Source organism: Cuculus canorus, chromosome 16 (genome assembly GCF_017976375.1).
Source record: "Cuculus canorus isolate bCucCan1 chromosome 16, bCucCan1.pri, whole genome shotgun sequence".
In the NCBI taxonomy this organism is placed as follows: domain Eukaryota; kingdom Metazoa; phylum Chordata; class Aves; order Cuculiformes; family Cuculidae; genus Cuculus; species Cuculus canorus.
The window spans coordinates 13,175,048-13,195,824 of NC_071416.1; positions in this window are offsets into that span (position 1 = coordinate 13,175,048).

The following is a 20,777-nucleotide window of genomic DNA, read 5'->3' on the forward strand; positions in this document are numbered from 1 at the left end:
TTGTTTTAAAATGCAAGGTTTCACTGTCAGGGAGCCCATGTGTCTGGATTGTTTGCCTGCTGCATTTATTTTCCTTGGTGTGAAGAAAGGAAATGACCCAGATGTAGGCCATTCCATTTATTTTTTTTCCACGTACATGAACAATATATGCATATCTTTCCCCTCTTGGTTTCAAGAAGGGTTTTATCATAACTAGTGCCAAGAGATGACAATTTGTTCTGAACAGCTGAGTGACAATAGAATCACTCTGTCGCTGTACCTCCAGCTGCAGAAAGAGGTAAGTCTGCAGTTGCTGGTTGCATCAGCAGCTTTAGATGAAAGCAGGGAGGGCTGGTGGACACTATCCCTTCCACATGAGAGTCTTGAAATAGTGCCAGGAAGCTCCTGGAGAATACAGACACCAGAAGCTTTTTCTGCCTCAACAACTACCTCAGAAAGGGGGGATGATGGTCACCAAGCAGACTGGCAGGATCAAAGTGGACCACTAACTAGTTAACGTCTTTAAACGTACAAAAAATCTGTCGGAGTACATACAATAGTGTTTCTTTGTGAGACCATAGCTTCATAATAAGAAACAGTGTAGGTGAAAAGCATCAGGTTTTTGTTCCTAGCTACTCATTAAGGCAAACAATCCTTCAACATCCTATGCTTATACACAAGGAAAGGAGAGTGAACAACTGTGAATAACTGTTTGGTGGCTGAATAAACAAAAAAAATGCCAGAGGAGGAATCAAGTTGAATCAAACCAGATAATAATCAATGGCCTTTTGGGAAAAAACAAACCTGAAAGATTCTCTCACGGGTACCAGGAAATAGTTCCTTCAGTGCAGATCATGGTGGATGTGGGCTGATGGTACAGCTGCAGCTTCTGTAATGGTGCCAAATATATTCCATTTTTGCAGTGTTTGCCAAAAAGCAGTCGAGAGCAGCAGACTATGGTGAGACCTTCCTCAGGTGTGCGTTACCCTGTTTGCGTATAGTCAACGAAACGCTTAGCTGAGATGTAATCTGCTGCTGTGATTTAGGATGGGTGCAACTGACTCAGATTTAGTTTCTTTGTTATATAAAGAACAAAAGAGACATTCACAGTTCCTGGAGCTGTGGTGCATACAGTGTAAGGGAAGCTTGAATTAATCCCTGCCCACCAGGACATAGCTGTAGTTCTGCTGCTGGACAAGATAGGATAGACTGCAAATACTGTACTGGGAGATGTGTGCTGGGCGCTAAGGATGGTCTGCTGTGTTTCCCTAATGCACTGCCTTGCTGATAGCTCCACGACAGCATCAGCGTAACGTGGTGAAGGGCCTGAATGACTTTAGAATGTCTGGAAGAGCAGAGGCTCCCGACTGACATTCCTCCATTCGTCTTAAGAGCCAATGCAGTGGAGGAGGCACTTGTACATCCTTGCAGGATTCTGTACTTGGACATCATTGTATTCTAGATTTAATTTTCATTGTTAGAATACAATTTGTATAATGTGTGGAAAGGTCTGATACCGCTGTGCTGGAAGGAAACTACAGCTAGAAGCATGTTCATGTTCTATTTCAGGCTAATTGAGGAAGAAAACTGCAGCAAGATAAAAAGAGGAGAGGGAGAAATGTCCTTTGATTCACACAAGGAACCTAACAAAAGGGAAGGATGGTCTTCACGGTGCTAACCTGCGCGGTGTCTTTAGACAAACTCGTGTACGTGTGGATGCAGCTAAGCCTGGCTTTTCCAACAGAGCCTCTCCTGTTCCTCTCTTCCCCTCCCCGCTCCTGAGGGGTGCCGGCGAAGACAAAAAAGCAAATGCCATTGTCTAGAGCAATCCCCATTTACTTCCAAGTCAGGCTGGAAGCATGTGGGACTTATATGCGCTCTCTGGCCGTGGCCTGTCGCTGACCTAACCCTGCTCGGCACAGGTCACCGCCATTCAGCGCACAACAATGCCATTTACACGCCAGCTTCGCCAAAGGCCTCTCCGGTGCCCGGAACGCCAGTCACACCCGATTTTGCTGAATAATGCTGGATAGTTTTGTGAACTGTGCCTGTGTTTTGCTCTGCCGTCCACTGAAGGGACATGAGCTCGGTTTGCATAGCAACTGTGAGAAAAGCGAGGCAGATATCCCCACGATTTGGGGCACCCAACCCCATCCCTAAGAGGGTTAAATAATCCATGACTGAAAGAGAGCTGAAGGGCTGATAAATATGCAAATGGAGAGCTTTTAAAGCCTCTTGGGCTGCACTGAGAGAGGTGAGTGTGTGACAAATACAGGCCTGAGCTCCTAAGTGAAGAAATAAAGTGTGATTGATACCATTTTAAATCCAGGGGCTAAAATAGCCGACTTGAAAATGTCAATACCTCTTTAAATGTGGGTGGCATGTAAATTGCAACCACATATGCAAAGAGTGACAAAGATTTAAAGAGTGCTGGGGCGAAACGAGTTTACAGGCTTGCGTAAGGGACTGAGCAACGCTGAGGAAGGAATTATTTTAACCGCCAGGATGGATACGGTCCTTAGATCCTGACTCCAGGGTGCAGGGTGATTTTTGGTTTTTTTTTTTCCTAAGCCCATCTATTTAAAAAAAAATAATTTTAAAATAAGTTTGACATTTTGCATGAGGGGCTGTTGAGAAAATCCTTATATAACATTCTCTCAGTGAAATATTAAAAGCTTGGCTGGTCTGGATGTGAGTGCAACTGTTTGTTTCCCTCACTGGTGTCCCCCCTCTGCCCCCTCCCCCTGTGCCTTTTCCCATGTTGAAAAATAAATTATAGATATGGCAAACTTACAAATCTAAACCTACAGCCATAAATACTGTAGCAAATAATTTTTTTTACACCTTCTCTTGCCTTCCTCCTCTCTTAAATGCATTTGAAACACAATTACTGTGCTTAATGATTCAATTTGTGAAGACTTTGTCACTAGGACAATGAAAGCGGCTCAAGTGCGATAAAGCAAACATACCAATAAACCTTGTTTTTATTGATTTGTAGGAAGCTCAATTGTCTGGGAGAAACAGAACTGACATCACCCCCTGGTCCCACTGGAATCCAGTGATAAGTGTCAGCCTATTTTTCTTACAGGCAATTTCTCTGGCTATGTGATGTCTGGCTGCAAATTTAAAGCAAATGACATTCCACAATCTGGTATGGATGGGAGTTGAAGTCTGCATTATTTGTTTTAGCATTTAAAATAATTTTGTGTCTGAAAATTTCTCCAGTGTCTAGACAAGATGTATTACTTGCCTGCTGAAAATGTTAAAATTCTGTACTGTACAGTCGACACAGCTACTTTCATAGTAAGCATACAGATTCTATTTAAGATTTTTAGACTCCTTTTTACAGCATATTATATTATTGCCACTGCTGGGGTAGCCAGACTAAATCTAATTCAGGTAGTCAAATGCAGTGCTGCTCTGAGCAGACCAAATTGTCACAGCATTTTCTTTAAAAGCTTCTTACCCATGTTCATTTAAATCAGCTGCATTTTATTGTCTCTTAGCACAAATGCAGCAGCATGTTTGATGGGGAAACTGCAGAGGCAGCTGTGCGTAAAAAACACAGTATGATCACATGAGCGATGTAATCAGTCTCTTCTATTTTCAGCTGCTTTATTCTACCTGTTCCTTTACTTTTCATAGTCTATTTGAATATGCTAGGCAGGGGGAATTTTAGGAATGCAAATACCTGCCGCTGCATAGGAACATCTCGGGTACCGGAATCTTGAGTTCACTTTCTGATTCTTCTGGTAGCTGTGTCTGCCCCAAGCAATTGCCTTTGTGGTAGCTTGTGCTGTGTTTTCTGTTCTTGAGTTTGTCTGTGCCTTAGTCGGACATAGAAAAGCAAGACAGGCCTTTTCTGTTCCTGGCTGAAAGTCAAGGCCTGCATCATCCCATTTCTTAGGCTGTTTTTGCGATTCCGTATCGAAATCACATAGAGATTGAGTGCTTCACTCCAGGACATCTGCAATGAAGTGCTTTTTGGTATCTGATTTCACCAAGACAGCCTGTAAAAGAGCCAAACTAGGAACTTTATGATATATTTTTGCTATTTAGATTATTAAAAAAAAGAAAAACTTCTGTAAGAAAAGCTTATCTTTAGGATGTGTTTAAAAACCAAATTAATTCATAATTGTTCCTTTATCGTAAAGATAGAAACACCCAAAAGTCAGGGAAAAATGCTCTCTGATAGCAATCTACACCATAAGGATGCTGGATAGGAGCAACATAAACCAGGCTATGAACACTGAATACGAAATCTGTATTTGTCCTCCATCTGTATTTGTTTGACCTGTTTGTTTTTGTTAATGGGAACCAAGCTCTCCGTGGCCCCAAAAGGCCCTTCACTTTCTCAAGTAAACAAAATGACTTTGTCATGTTCAAACCATCAAACTGATTGTGCAATTAAAGGTAATATAGTGTAACACAAAGATGCACGGTTAAGCCACCAGGGACTGCACAGCTGACTCGTTGAGTGAGAAGTAATAGAATCTTGCTAGCCTTTAACAAGTCTTCCTCTTCAATTCTTTAATGCTTACATGTTTGCTGAAGTGAACAAATCTTACATCTGTCTTCATGCGTCTCACTAACTCCCCCTGTTCTTTATTAAGAGTTTTATGTTTCCAGCGTTTCCAAACACCAGTTCTCAAAAATCATGAGCCAGGCTTTGGGGGAAAGGAAATCATGAGATTGGCTTAAACCGATGTACTTTGAATTCCTTTTATTTGCCTTCTCTCTTTGGAGCTGGAAGGGTACAGGCACTTTATCTTTTCAGGCTTCTTTTCACAACTATGCGAACTAGAAATACAGTTTTTAAAAATGAAAGATGAGATTGCTTTGCAATGCATGAATCTAGCAGCTGGGGCTTTAAAAAAACAAACCCGTGAAATACCGTGAGACTTGCAATTGAATGTGGAGTGCTGTTAAGCTGGAGAGTGCTTGAAGGCTGAAGAAACTCAGGTTGTTAAAGTAAGCTGCATTGACTTAAATGAGCTAAGAATCAAGAGCAACAACACTAAGAAAAATCTTTCTGTCTGTATCCGAGTTCCAACCTTCATTAGAGCACACCTTGATGGATGGAGGCCAGCAGCACAGCAAATGTGAGCATAGGCAGGCAAAAGTTAGTTGACTTCGTCGCCTTGCCCATCACAATGCGTTCATGGCAGGATCCCCTAGCGGGATGGCACAGCCAACTTGCTGCAGGAGGCAAAGCTCAGGGAGCAGAACAACCTCACTAGACCTTCAAATTTGTGAACCTGAGTGCAGGTTTTAAATTGCTTTAGGCAGTAATGCTTTTTCCATGTTTTTAATATGTCAAACTCTAGCTTTCTGGTGAGATGGCGATTAGAAGATGTTCTGTATATTGGGATACCATCTTTTCTATCAGCTGTTCCAAGACAGTCCACGCTATTCCAACAGAGTCTGTCTGACCCTTTCCCATGACTTAAATGCTACAACCTCCTCATCTTACTAGCAGAAAGCTTTCCCTCATACCTAACCTCTTGAAGTAATAGCCCAGTCTTTTCTGTCCTTTGCAGCAGCTATTTACATGCTTGGAGGAATATCGTATCATCCTTCAGTCTTCTGCTCTTTGAACAAAGCACTCAGATCAAAGGTATTTTTTCGTACTGCAGTTTAAAACCAGTTTACAAAAAAGCCAATATTTCCTGCTGGAGTTTTTTTACTTTCACTGTTTGCATGTCCACTGTCTTTGCTAGAATTAAGCCTGTGCAAACTTGGATCCCTCACAGAATGAACACAAATGGCCTGCCAACACCTTTGTCTCTGGCAGCGCTGTTCCTGCCTCACTGCTTTCTGCATTCTTATTTTCAAACTGCACGTGAGTTATGTTTTACCTTTTATATTCAGTCTATTTGAACAGACAAAATACCCTTTAAAAGGTAATACTAACAAAATTATAGGGGCACACATAAGCTGGGTAAACACTGGAAGAAATGCTTATATCAGCAAATAAATAACAGAAGGTAAGCTTTGAACCAAGGAATTTCCTGTGTTGAGATGCATCAATGAGTAAACAAAGAGGCTGGTGATTTAAAGGGAAGCGAAGGCAAATGGGCATGTGTGCAAAAATGATCTTGAATTCAGGAACATTTCCCTACAAAGGTGGGCATCTTTACCAAAAGTATATAGAGAGGTTAGCAGCGTGCACCTTCTAGAAAGGTGCTGCTTCATACTACTAGAAGCAGGGACCCCTCTGGGTGAGTCACTTCTGTCACTACAGGAAAGAATGAGCAGAATCGATGTTAACCATTCCTTCTTGGAGAAATTACAAGCTATTCCTCATTTCTTCACACAGTTGTGGGAACAAAATACCTGACAGTGCAACTGTTGACTGACTAAATAGAAGACATGACCATCATAAGACTTCAGCCATTTGAACTGCGTTGGGTAGGAATGGTTTGGCAGTATTCTGATAGCTATTTGTGCCGAGTACTGCAGACAGCTCTGGGATGGACTGAGGTTAATGAGGCAGTTGGTCTTGACAGCTGTCATTTCAGTGGAAGTTTTGTTGATATCACCTTTGGAATGACGCTCGCACTACCCTTTGGCATATAGCAAGGCCTTCAATTACAGAGTCCACAAAGGCTCATCCAACCTTTGCAGCCTGTGTCCTCTCTAAATTACTTTTTATTGTAAATTCATGGTCAACATTTAATGAGGAAATTAATTACCAAAGAGATGACAGAGAGCTCCACTCAGTGACTGACTTTTTTTAATTTTTGCTGCAAGCTAATGTATGACATATCCAGAGAATAAGCCGTGTTGTTCTGCAATTCCTCTAACAGAGTTCTGCACGCAGAAGGAGAAAATTCAAATTTAAAGATCAGCCCTTGCTACGGGATGCTGTCAAGTCAATGACTGGAAAACAGCCTCTCAGGTTCCTTCTTTCCCAACATGCAAGTCTGATGTCAGGTCACAAAAAGGGTGGGAAGGTGAAAGAGAAAGCTGAACAGACCTAGGAGTGCTAGAGGGATCCATCAGTAGGAGCCCCTTCCAGCATGGTGGCACCAGCAGGCACACTCAGGAGCCAGCATTATCAGCCTCCTTGTGCCCAGAGCTGTAGAGGCGGCTGTTGTGTCTGCAGCCTGACAGAGGCCTTGGCACCGCGCTGGGAAGGAGGGAGGTGCTTTTGTAGCTACCAGCTGCAATCAGAGCCAGTTGTGTGACTCTTCCTCTCCAGTGCGTTAGACTGAATGTGTCCAGGGTCATGATTTCAGGGCTGTGGTCTTCATGTGCATCAGCTCTTTTTACTGCTTTAGTCACTGTACATTTTTGCTCTCAATTCATAGAATGATAGAACAGTTTGGGTTGGAAGGGACCTTGAAGCTCATCCAGTTCCAGCCCCCCTGCCATGGGCAGGGACACCTCCCACTAGATTAGGTTGCTCCAAGTCCCATCCACCCTGGCCTTGAACACCTCCAGCGATGGGCCATCCGTGACTCCTCTGGACAGCCTGTGCCAGTGCCTCACTACTCTCACAGAAAAAATTTCTTCCTAATATCTAATCTAAATCTATCCTCTTTCAGCTTAAAATCATTACCCTTTGTCATATCACTGCGCTCCCTTATAAAGAGTGTCTGCCGTTCCCTGAGAGCTGCTCTTTTTCTGGGTGTATTTTCTGAGTAGGATCTTAGAGGATGCTTACAAACTGCAACTGTTTTGTCTGTATCTCCTTAAGTCTATGGTAAATTATCAAGTGAAGGCCAAACTGAATAATTTTAGATCTTACTCGTCCCTCGGTGAATGCTGTACATAATTAGTAGGCGAAAGGGTCTAAATTTCACTAACGTGCTTTTGGGGTTTCTGAAACATATGCCTTGAACAAAAATCACAGGTGTCCCTTAGCCTTTCTAGAAAATCAGAAATAGAAACGCATATGCAGTCCATACATAGAAAATTGTATTTAGAAAGCTGCAGTTTAGATGGATGTGTCTTGTTGAAACATCAGTCTTCCTATAGGACTAATTGGCTCGATGCCAGTTCCTGAAGAATGAAGCTGTTCCAACATGTAATCAAGTAACTCCTGAGGGCCCCCAACTGTTGGCTTAATATAGCCATACCTGCCACAGCGACATGATGGCTTTCATTCTCAGCCAAGCAGAACAATCCCCCTTTGGAGAACAGCAGCTTTGGAGTATAAATATATTCGGAGCCTTCTCCAGCCTTGGGGGAAGGGAATCCTCACACTGTAAACAAATGGAGATTCTTATATCAATTTTTTGTGCCTTAATTATTGCAAAGAATAATTAACTAATCCCACGGGGTCTTGGAATGGGTTGTAAAGCATGCAAGACTTCATCTTTCACTCTGTGCTAGCAAGCTCAAGATTTGTGATGAGGAGAAAAGGCATTGTTCTCTGATCTCTTAGGGGATTTAACTTAGATTTCAGTAAGCCCATGACAACTGGGTGACACAGAGCACACCAGCTACTTCTGGAGCCTGTGCACGTCTATATTTCATTGTAGATGTCTGTCACATGCCTAGATCAAAATTAAAAGTCACTGGTGCATAATCAAGGTTAGTTGACCCCAACCTGGGCAACAATGCTGTGCAAATAATGCACAGAGATCATCGCTGGTACCTTGGTCCTTGGCCTTAGCTGCAACCTTCAATTATTATTAATTATTATTATTAACTCCTAAGGTTACAAAGACTACGGGAGGGTTTAGTTGGCAATGTTTTTCAGAGTTCCTGTGGCTTTTCTATTCGAAAAGCAATCTGTTAACTTCTAGCTTCCCACCTTTTGCTATAAGGACCAAAGATTTTACCACAGATTTTTACCCCCCACACACAAACAGCAAAAGAACAAGGTCTCAAGGAGTTACTCAATCCACCTCTCTGCCCTGTGATGAGATCACCTTTACTTACATCACTTGTGATAGATCTTTGTCTAACCTTTTTTAAGTATTTCTAAAATCAAAAACTCACCAACCACTCCAGATAATTTATCCAGTGTTTCCCTGCCCTTACAGTTAGGAAGTTTCTCCATGTTGTTCTTTAAGCCCAGGATTTCTTCTCCTTTTGACAGTGTATTTTTTCCCCTGTGTCTTATAAATTTTAATTCTTGTCTTTTCCTCTTACTTGGAATTCCTCCCGTTCTGTCCAGCTCCCACTGAAAATCTAGGGACTCTGACCTCAAAGATGGTAATTGTGATTGCCTTCTTCTAGCGTCTCCCTGACTGCACCGAATTTCCAAGCTGTTCTAAAGCATGGAAACAGTACTTCAGTGGAAGCCTTCCTCTCTTCTTTTGTGTGCCATGGTGGCTTCACTGTTTATCTGTCTGCTCTGTTAACTGTTGCGTTCTCTGCCACCTCAGATTGTCTGGGCTGTCATCACTGCAGCTATTCCAAATTCTGGTTATTGCTATTGAAGTTGTAGCAGTACCTTGCACTTTACTGAAAAGCATTCTGGGTTTTTTTTCATTTGTTACATACAGACACATCCTTGTGTCTTCTGCAAATTTCATCTTTCTCGCTCCAAGACATTGATAGAGATAATGAATGTGCTTAGACCTAAAGCAGACCTCAAGCTACCCACTCAATATATTCTTCCAATTTGACAATGATTTCTTGTTAAATACTCTGTTGCGTAGTTTTTCAGCCTCTTGCATCCACTGCTGAGTTGCTTCAAGACCAAATTTCTTAGTTTGCCTATTGGAATGTCTTGTGAGTCAGAGTCAGAAGACTTGCTTAAAACAAGCCATGACAACTGTTGTTTCTCCTCTGTCCCTGAGCCTGTTATCCTGTCATGGAAAGAATTGAGCTTGGTTTGACATCATCTGTTCCCGGTAACTGCATGTTTGTGCTTACTCATTTTCTTGTTATATGCTGTGGGTTACAAATGGTTTCATTCTTTTGTTTCGGTGTCCTTCCAGAAGCTGAATTTTGTTTACCAGACAGTAATTTCGCAGTCCTTCATCTCCTGCTTTCCAGTGGGTGCTGTGCTGGTTTTCTGCCAGAACTCTGGCCCTTCACTGTCCCGTAGGAGTTCTCAAAAACAACGGCTAACAACTCCAACATTGCTTTAGCTTGTTTCCAAAGTACCTGAGGGTATATAGTATCAAAGCCAGCTGAGTGGAAAAGCCTGTATCTCTCAGCACTTCCTGGCCAAAACTTGTCCTCTGTTGTCACTTTGATAGCTGTGTTGGCTCCTGGGCTGTCTGCCGAACTGCAGTGAGCCGGGCAGGCTGAGGTGGGTATCACTGCCCTGGCTGTTTGCCTACATGTGCCTGCAACAGAGTTTTATTATTATTTCCCCTTAAGATTATGCTTACAAAGACCAGAATGCCCTTATTTTCAAGATTATAAACACATAAAGAGACAATAGCTGCTCTAAAGGGTGTATTTCTATAAAGAGAAGTGGTAGAGGAAAAATAATACAACATACGTGCAGGAGTGGGGATATGCGTGGGGAAGGAGAGATGGACAAGCTGGATATAGTTCTTGGTTTATCTGATTTTACGTTATGTTTTATAAAAGGGAAAATCTTACTACCCACAGTTGCTCAAATGAGTTGAATTCCTGACTGCTACTTTTAACAGAAAGAAATAAGTGTAGTTTGTCAGCTGAGACAAAGTTTCTACATACAAGTCTGTGACAAATATGCCCAATGCATTCCTTAAGATATATTCCAAAGTCGCACATGGGTATCATCCATGAAGCTGTCCAACATGCCGTTGCATGAGTTTATGATTTCACTAACACACACAGAATCTGATCAGAATGAAAGAGTTTTGGTCTTTTCTTGGGGGATGTGAGGGTGAAATAATCCTGTTCTAGCTTGGAAATACCCAAGAGCAAATTTATAGCATAAATTCACCCAAGTCCTCCTATATCCATTGGGTAGTCTCTCATTAACTCCACTGGGTGCTAGGAGAAACCCCTAAAGGCTCAGGCTGCAATCTGAAGTGAGGTAAAAGCCTTGGTCTGTGGACTGGCACACATTTGCAGTGCAATGTGCTCTGAGTGCAGCTGCTGTAGTGTGTTTAATGCTGCGTGTCAGAAGGTACTTCCTGACTACCTTGAGTTTAGTAAAAATCCATTAAGCACTAAGTATCCTCTTTTCTTAAAAGTGAAATCAGTTTAGCCTAGATACTGAAAAGTGAATGCTCTCTCAGTGTGTGCATGGGCACCCGTACTCGCTGTGTGAGTAGTCCCAGCTTTCTGCTGCTCTGGCTTGTAAGGATATGCAGAATTGTAAAGGGGAATATGTACTCTGAACAAAAAGCTGACTTAAAACCCTTAAAACTCTGTGTAGCTCTGAAACACAACAGTAGATAATTAGGGCATTAGTCATAAATAGAAGGGGCTGTCCGTTTCAGTGTGTCACAAGATGGACAGAGCCAAACTATGCACAACAGAAACATCTCCGGTTTCTGTCTCTGGTTTTTATAGAATTAGGGAATTTGAAAAATAAAAGAATAGCAAACAGAGCTGATATTTGGGAAAAAAAATCTCTTCAGTGTAGGTAGAGAGCAAGATGCCTAATGGGTTCACCAAGCTATTCCCTTGTTTCCAGCGCGTGTGTTTCCCACAGAAGTGCCATCCTCTAGAGCCTTCTTCAGGCAGACGGATTCATGCAAGAAACAGTACAGCCAGAAAAATCCTCACGGTGGGGCTGTTTGGTGAATTTGCAGAGCTGTTTGGGTAAAGGCAAAACCTCACCTAGGTTCCTGAGATGTGAAGGAAAGCCAGACAACAAAAACAATGAAAAAGCTGGAGATGGGCAATTTTGGACATCTGTCCACCTTCCATCTAAGTTCCTTATGCAACCATGTGTTTCAGAGGCCCATGGGTGAGTTTGGCTCTTGTGACTTCAGCTTGTCTCTGAATTGTTAAGACAGTTTTGGGCTGTGAGCCTCCAAACAGCTTGTCAAAGCCATGATTACCATCAGCCCAACACTGAAGGCACTAAGTGGCTACTGATCTTTGCTGTTATGGCTGTTTGAGCATGTCATGAATGTGAAATCACACACAAAAAAAGGGACTGAATCAAAATTTAATCAACATTTTTATTCTGTTCTCTAACTTGTGCTCATTGTTTCATATCTGTGAGCATGCTGAAGCCTGGAGTGATTGAGGGGGCTTGCTGTCATCGCAACTCAGTCTGCTCTTCATGCTGAGCACTTTATGTTTCTCTGCCTGGAAAATTTCAAATAAAATGTCAGTCTGTGCATCTCATTAATCTGTTAACAACTAAGTTGAAGGTCTAAGTGCCTTAAAAATATAAGACGGATTTTAAGTTCAAGGATACAGTTCAGGTTAGAATCCTTTCCTCCTGTCCATCCACCCATCTATTCATCCTATCTACCAGCCATCTCGCTATAGTGCTGTTTCAATCCAAATAAGCCTAATGGAGACAGGCAATGAGGTTTTACTGGTTAGCTCCAGAGCAGAAAGGAAGGTAGTTGAAGCAAAATCAATACTTTTGAAAGACAAAAGAGTTATAAAGCCTTTTTCCTTGAAGACATCTGTCCATGTGTCACTAGAAACCAGCTTTGATGTTCATTTGGCACCGTTAACAATAGCGGCTGAATCTTCAGCCTATGTAAGCCTAAGAGACTGAACTACATCTCCTTCTCTAGGAGAGGGTCATTGGGTCAAATGAGTGAGAAGTTGGTGTGGCTTTGAAAAGCCGTCATCGTCCTGTGTTGTGAATGGGCACTTGGTCTCTTGGGAAGCTGTATTAGCTTAGACAGATGCCTGCTCCACACATTGTGTGTCATTTCAGTTCCTTAAGCACTCAAAAGACCCGTGTATTTTCTTTTTTATAATCCTGTGTTTATAGATTGGTGTGTGTGTGTTTGTGTACGCTCCATATTATTATTTACAGCTAACTCTGTATCCCTTGCTATTTCCTTCTCCCTCTTTTGTTACATTATATGCCATATTTTCATGCCATATGCCACTTAAGCTGCACCTTTATGTGTACAAAATGTGTACCTAATTTGCATGCACAGTTACTACCATTGTAGACACAGGCACAGAGTGAGTAGGCATATTTGCATGCAATTATCTGATTTGCTTGCCCAATTGTGGTGATTTGCATATGCAGATTGTGTGCACAGTTGTACATTTACATTTTTTAAAAACTGGCCTCAATGGTTTATTAAAATAGCTTTAAGCTTCCTCTTATAAAATATTGAAGATCCTAGAACCCCTCTGGCTTTTCTGTATTATATCCCCTTAGTAAATGATCTCCACATTTTTATATTCTCTCTCTCCCCCTCTCTCATCCCATACTCAAGAGAGATTTAGTCTGCAGATTTATACATCCATTATTTCAAGGTATATTTGATCTTCTCCATATGCCTCTGTTAATCCACCTTAGCTGTAAGTAGAGGAAAAAAAATACCCTTGCTTAACTTTCAGGGGATATTCCGCCTATCTCAGCCTGCATTTTCTGCTTAAACTTAAGATCTTTTTTTCAATGAATTAATTCTGATGGAACTGAAAAGATTGTTTTCCTAAAAGAGAATTCACCAGTTGCTATGGGTAAATCCAAGATTCTAATGTGTGTTCTGGCACTACTTTATCACGAAGGGACCAAATGTGTCGTTGAGAGCATCTAAAGGTCTGTCTGAGAACAGACTGAGTAAGAGATTGCCAGGTTTTGGTTTCTGTGCCTTCAGTTCTTTCAGATGTGAAATTTGCTTTACCATAACTTCTCAGTCATACTTCCAACACCCTGGGGGTTAATTTCTCCCATCCATATGACTAGTAAAATTCTTGATAACTTCACTAGCTGGATCATCTCTCTAGCGTGGAATAAGTCTGTGAACCACATGCTGATAAAGAATCCAGCTGAGCAATCTGCAGTTCTATCAGGCCACGTTGTAACCTCAGGTATTGCTTGCACTCTAGACAATTCTTCTATAATAAACATGACAGAAACCACAGAAAAGTTGCCATCTCAAAATATACCAAGAAAGAAGGACAGGATTTGTTCTTAATGTTTACAGGAGAAGAAAGTGGAATAAAAATTCAACTGCAGAGGTACTTTATAACTGATAATAAACTCGTCTAAATTTTATCCAGTAAAAGCCTGGGCATTTTACAGTTATGGTTCCATCCTAACTTATACAAAAACATGAAGCAATCATCTAAGTTACCTGGAGTTCCCAGTAACAAGCTTGTATTTGTCTCACAATGGCAAGGTTGGTTTCTGCTTCCTGAAAAATCATCCGAGAAAAAATCCTCCTTTTTATGGCCCCAGTAAAATGTGCAACAAATGTTCACACGCTCCTAATATTCCTCTGTTCTGTTAATGCCCAATTATGTCTTTGCGAAAAGGTTATCTGCGAAGGTTGCTCAGTAGGGAAGGGAGCAGAAAAGGTGACATAGTAACTGGCTGGAGGGAACAAAGAAGATCTTTTAGGTTACATATCCCACAGGAGCAACAGAAATTCACATTAAACTGTGGTTCTTTCTCTTCTCCCCTTCTATGCCCCATCATATCCATCCAGAAGCTGCAGATGCTTGGGCAGATCTATGAGCCCACCACTGCCCCTGATCTCATCCCTGTTCTGACACTCAGTCTCTGGAATCCTTCCTTCTGGTCTCTACCAGCCCCCTGCTTCAGATTATACATTCAGAGCTTAGGTGTGATACAGTGTAAGTGTTGTGCCACTTCCAAATTGAGTGAAACTTGCAAAGAATTTATACGAATGAAGGTTGAAAAATCAAAAGCAAAGCAATATTTTGTTCCTACCAAAGATAGCTGTCCCTCTCTCTCTTTTTCCCGTGGTGTTTGACACATGGTGAATCACAGATATCAGTGCTCATACCAGGACCTTAAAGCTCAGTAGAGCCAGAGGAGAAAGAAATAGGAGTTTAGAAATTATGACAACCTCACTGCAGCTAGGGTGAGACAGAAAGCATGGCCTGGAGAGTGTAACATCACCTGCTCATGGGTGTGCTGGGTGGGATGCTCTAAATTCTAATTCAGATTGTACAGCCTCGTGCATTCAGTCTTTTTCTGCTCTATTTTAAGCCATGTGAAATCCCTCCTCGGGCACAGTTTTGAGTCTTGTACAGTTCATAAAACACTGTCAGAAATTCAGAAATGCACAAGCACATTTGTCTAAAATTCTCTCAGGACTTTAATAAATGCACCTGCAGAGTTTCACATCTCTATACTTACTTGCTAACAAGTCTAGGCTGGTGTTAAACCTCATACAAAAATGTAAATACTGCTTACAAGGGACTAAAACAGCTTTCGAGTAAGAGGCTGAACCATCTCTGATTTTGTGTGCTCAGGTTGTTCTGCAAATGTTCAGGAAATGGTTGAACAACGTTATTTCCATGGTCAAGCATCTAGGAGAAGGCTTCTTTGGCTTAAACTGGATCTTCCAGAATACCTGGAAGAGAGAACCCCAGTGCCAGTAATGGTATCTCTATGCTGAGACAGTGAAGTTTCATTGCAGCAAACTGCTGTGTTCCAAAGGTCTCAGGGATAAGCAGCTTCCACTCAACGGTTAAAGCTGTTAAGCTTCTATAGGAAAGAATCAGAACTTCTGACACTGCAGGCAAATTAACTTGTCTCTTAACAAACTCTCTGGGCTGCAGGACAACATGTGGGGATTGCATTCATGAGTCCAATTCAGTCCCAGAGCCCCAGCCATGCAAACTCACAAATCGTTTTCAGAGCATTGCTCTGCCTGGGAGCAACTTTCCCCCAGTGCCATGCTGTATGGATACTCGGCAGAAGCAGTCTGAGATGATTAACCTGGTACCAGTATGTGCTTTTCTCTACTTAGGGGATCTCACAGAAAGCTTGACAGGCCTTTGAGATGAGGTTTCATATTAGGAAAGTAGGGGTTTTTTGGAAGATGTTGCAGATCAGCCTTATCTCATGATATAGGAGCAACCTATCAGGCCCCACTGTGCACATCAGAGCCATTCCTGCAGAGGGTTTGGAAATGTTTCTTTTGGTTTCAGTTCTTTCCAACTTTTTGATTTGCTTTAAAAGCGCATTTCTGCCCCAACCTAAAATGTGAATGTAGACATAGCCGGCATTATTCTTTGCTATCATTTGCCCTCTGCAGGCTTTTAACAGGTTCTTCCTTACCAGGGAATTTGCCTTCTGCTGTGCAGACAGCTGTTCAGTCAAAGAACGGAGAACAGCAGCTGGCTCTGCTAAGCAGCATCTTTATCCTTGTGGAGCACCACAACACCGATACTCTGCAGGTACTACTTATCAGAGGACATGAGCAGAGGACTCCTTGCAGAACATGTCAGCAGCAGGTACATTTTTTTCCTGAAGTGACAAACACACTTTCCCTGCTTTCATATTCAGGTTGGAAGCAGTAACATTGTTCTGCAGCCACGGGCTCACCCCTGCCCCACTCGACAGACTGCACTGAGCATGACTTTCTTTGCCTTTACTGCATTGCATAGTTATAAAGTTCATTAAAATCAAATCTGAAGGGTTTTTTTTTTTTTAATGCCCAAAATACAGTATTTAAGGGCTAGTCAGAAATTACCTGGAAATATCCCTTGTTGTGCTGGAAATTATATGTAATTATAGCATATTGCTGCCAGTCTGCGGCTGCCACTGTGTGTTACTCAGTGTGAGATTATTTTTGGGTTAGAAGACAGGTTTTTTAATTGAAAATCTGATTCTAAAACATCCAGGACCCCTAAATCTCTGCAGGCTACAAGTTCAACAGAATTTGTATCGTATTTTACTTCTAGGCCTCTTTCCCAGTGCTCTGCGCTTTGAACAATCATCTTTAAGCAAGTGTCTGCAGTTCCCATGGATTTATCCTTAGGAAATGTACCAAGAATCCCCTGGCATCAGAACTAATCATACTGAATAAAGAACAATAAGTTTAAATCCAGCTCCAACAGGGAATCTTCTTTGGGACACACTATGAATTCTAGTTTACTCAGCATCCTGCCAGCATCCTTCCCTAAAAATGAAACAGGTTATAAAAAACAATGATTTTTATCAAAGCAAGGTGAGAGAAAAGCAAAAAAAAAAATAATTCCAACTCCAAACAACCTTCCATGGAAAGCTTCAATCAGAAAAACACTTTATAATCATCAAAGGAGGTTTTAGGACAGTGTTATATGTAAAGAAATGTGTAAGATTATAGTTTTGTGTGTAAACTTGAGACTGAACGCTTCTAACTGCAGTGATACTGTACTCATGATCCAAGCATGATCTGCTGCTGAAATAATAATGCACACAAACAGAAAGCAGTTTTGCAGTTTCAAAAACTAACGAGCACAAGATTTTAGATGTGGCCTTTATTCCTTTGAAAAGATAAAGCAATCCTTTGCTCAGTATAGCAACAGCAATAGTATCTCTGGTGTGATATGTTTGGGTTTTTTTTAAGGCAATACTGAGAAAATAGATCTTTTATCTAGGTGGAAGGAGGGAGTGAGAATACACTGACCTAAATAATGGAATGTTTTGGAACCATGAAGTAATGGATTAAAGATTATTCAGGTAAACTTCTCACATGTTGAAAGACTGAACATGCAAAACCTATAATTAGAAGAATGTATTTAAAACGCCTGGAATAAGTGATTAAGAGGGGCTATTTGAACTCCCAAAGTGCCACTTCCTGGCAGCAGGAGGCCTTGAAATCATATTCCCCAAGGAAAATAAGAATTATTATAGGACACGGGCATGAGCTGGTACAAACAGGTACATATTTGTCATGAATGCTTAAAGGCTTGAAATTAGAATGAAGTGACTAAAAGTGTCTGACCACAAGAATATGAGAAGTGCTTTTCAGTAGGAACAGTGAGCGTTAAAACTCTGATTAGAGGATCTTGCAAAGGAATTTTCTGATATAGTTGTCTATTGTGGGGCTGTGCTATTTAATACCTCCTTCAACAATCTAGATGCTGTGGGTGGCTGGCAGCAAACATTTACCATGATGGTGAAGCACCAAAACGGGCTTCCCAGAGGGGCACCGAAATCTCCATCCTTTAGGATGGTCAAAGTTCAGCTGAATAAGTCTGAGCTTGTAGCAAATGACCTTCCAACATCCCTTCCAACATACATTGTTCTCTGATTGCACAACTCTATTCAAAGATTAGAAAGAGGAGCACTAGGACGGCTGGTTTGAAAGTTTCTTTCTAAACAGATCCTCCAAAATATAGTCTTGAGTGCCTGAGAGAGTCACAGAATCAGAGGTGGCATGTAGGGAACATGGAAGGAAGGTGACAGGGATGGGGTATTTGGTAGCTATTAAGGAAAAATGGAGCTGGTAACAGATGTACTGACTAAGGGGAATTTTGAGTGAGCAACTGTTTCAGAAGAATTAAAGACTGGTGACACAGGAAAAGCTCAGAAACTGAGAGTGATACTTGGCAAAAGAACAAAAATTAGGGTTTAGTGGCAAAGAGGCAACATTTAGATGGTTTGTTGTTTCCAGAAAAATGGTTGAATCGGAAGCAAAAATCTCCCTGACATAACAGCATCTTTAGTGTGTTATTGCATTTTTTTGTCCTTTTCCAAATAAGCTTTGGTTTCTATGGCTGGATACACTGGAACGAGCAGGTCTGTCATTTCAAATGCAACAGGGGTTGACACAACAGATGCATTTGTGCGCGTGCGTGCACGTACACACATATTGGTGATCATGACTTGCATGCGAACAGTACCATTATCAAGCTGATAGTTGACTGTTCGACCACCCGTGGACATTGCACGCATAATGGCACCTTTGAACTGTCTTAAAATCTCACCTCAAAATCCTTTTTAACATTACGAGTTAGCTGGATGGCGAGAGCTTTGATGAGGTTGTATCTACGCATGTATGTAAATTCTGAGGGCAAACCTACATTGCAAATTCAGTCAGCCACTAAGGACTAAGTATGTCCGTGTTCTGCTTGTGTCACCTTGCAGGAGAGGGTGACTCGGTGGCTTCTGGCTATTCTAGGGAATCATTGCTGGAGACCATGTGCTAAATCAGAAACCCACTACATCCCTGTCTCTTTGAAATGGAGACTTCCTATTCTGGAGCAGCGTTTTAAGAAGCTTTTCTTTTCCCTTGCCTTTTGAAAACCCTTCCACTCTCTTCCACAGCTTGGGGCTCAAATCTGTCCTTGCTGTAACTCCACCAAGGCTAATTTGGCCTGTGTTTTTTCCCTATCTCTCAGCCAAAGACCCAATTAAAAGAGATCCTGACAAAGTACGGAGCAAAGGGAGTTATTTCCTCACTAAATGCTCTCCCTGGGCTAAATCCTTTATGTGAACTGCAGTCTTTTGCCAGCCCATGGGAAGCTGGTGGCAAACACGTCTGATGTGTCTGCTCAGTCAGAAGATCTTATTTCAGCAGGAAATATCTAGACCTACTTCGCCTTGCTACTGCTCCTAAATATCCCCTTGTGGGTATCTCAGCAGCCGTTACACAGAGCCAGTCCTGAAAGCAGACGTTTTTTTCCTTTTTTATAATGGGAGAGTTCATTTATGCTGAGAATACAGTTTTTACCAGACTGCCTGCAGGACAATACAATAAAAGATTTATCCTTAATAGCATTTCGCTGAAGTTTCACCACAGGAGACAAGGGGTTTTGTTGTGCTTTTTTTTTTATTGTTTTCCTCTTCAGTTGCTATGAAAGTCTCTGCTCTTAGCTTTTTTTTTTTTTACAGAGCGTAATCCCTAAATGTCCTCTGCCACCTTCTCTCAACTGAATTTTTCTCTTTTCCTTCATCCTTTCTCATCTCTGACATACTTCTCTTCTTTTTGTTTTGCTCCTCTTCTCCTATCAAAGGAAATTAGAAAAGTAACTGGTTATGAGCACGGTAACCCTGAAGTTGGACAAGCTGTCTGTAGCGAAATTAGCATGAAATGGGAATTTGCCTTTGCTCACCTGCAACTTCATGTTTGCTTTTCTCTCTAACACTCTCTGACAGGGTCTGCTGATTTACAAGCTGTGACTTAACATCTCCATGGCTGTCCTCCGCTCTTCCCTCCAAGTTGTTTCTACGCCCAAAGTGCACACCTTCTTCCTGCTTTTTTAAAGGAGATCTCCCTGCTCCAGAATCTGTCTCATCTTTTGTCCAGGTGAGGTGCAGACATTTAGCTGAACTTCCAGAGCTTGTCCTAAAAGAGACCGCAGAGGATAGATACGTATCTCTGAGTGGCAGGGGATTCTTTTGCAAAGTGCAAGAGAAGTCCAAGTCTCTTCCTATTAAGCTTATCAAGTTTCTATAAGGCACTAAGTGTCAATCGCCTAAATAAAAGTACACAATCCTATCACTGACAAAGTGCCTGAGTAAGGGTCTAGTAGCAGACTCCAGTTCTGCTAGTTCGACTCCCTAGTCCCTCCCGAGTCCTCTGGAGGTACAGTCATGTCTAATGTGTGCCTACTGCATTGGCTGGAGGGAGACTTGAGATAATACCCCATCTCACACCAGTCCTCCCTTTTCTGCCTCATGTTTCTCTACCACTAAATAAGCAAAACAGTACCAACGGTCTTCCTAAATTGCTGCAGAACTCAGGGTTGCAAAGAGCTGCTTGAGCACCATGTCTCGTAATTAATTGTTATCCTAAGCTTTCTCAGGTGCCTGACTGCTTGAATACTTAAGAATTTATGGGCATTTGGTAATGTCTGAAAATGAGAAGAGTCTCTTTAATATGCTTATGATAAGTATTTGCACTATTTTAGAAAGCTATTTTCATTCCACTCAGATACTTATTAAATAACTTTTTAGAACTTGAACATTTACTGCTCATTTTATATGTGAAATAAATCAATCAGATTTAACAAAGGGAAGAACCTGATTTGCCCACAGCCCTGTCTGAGCGCAG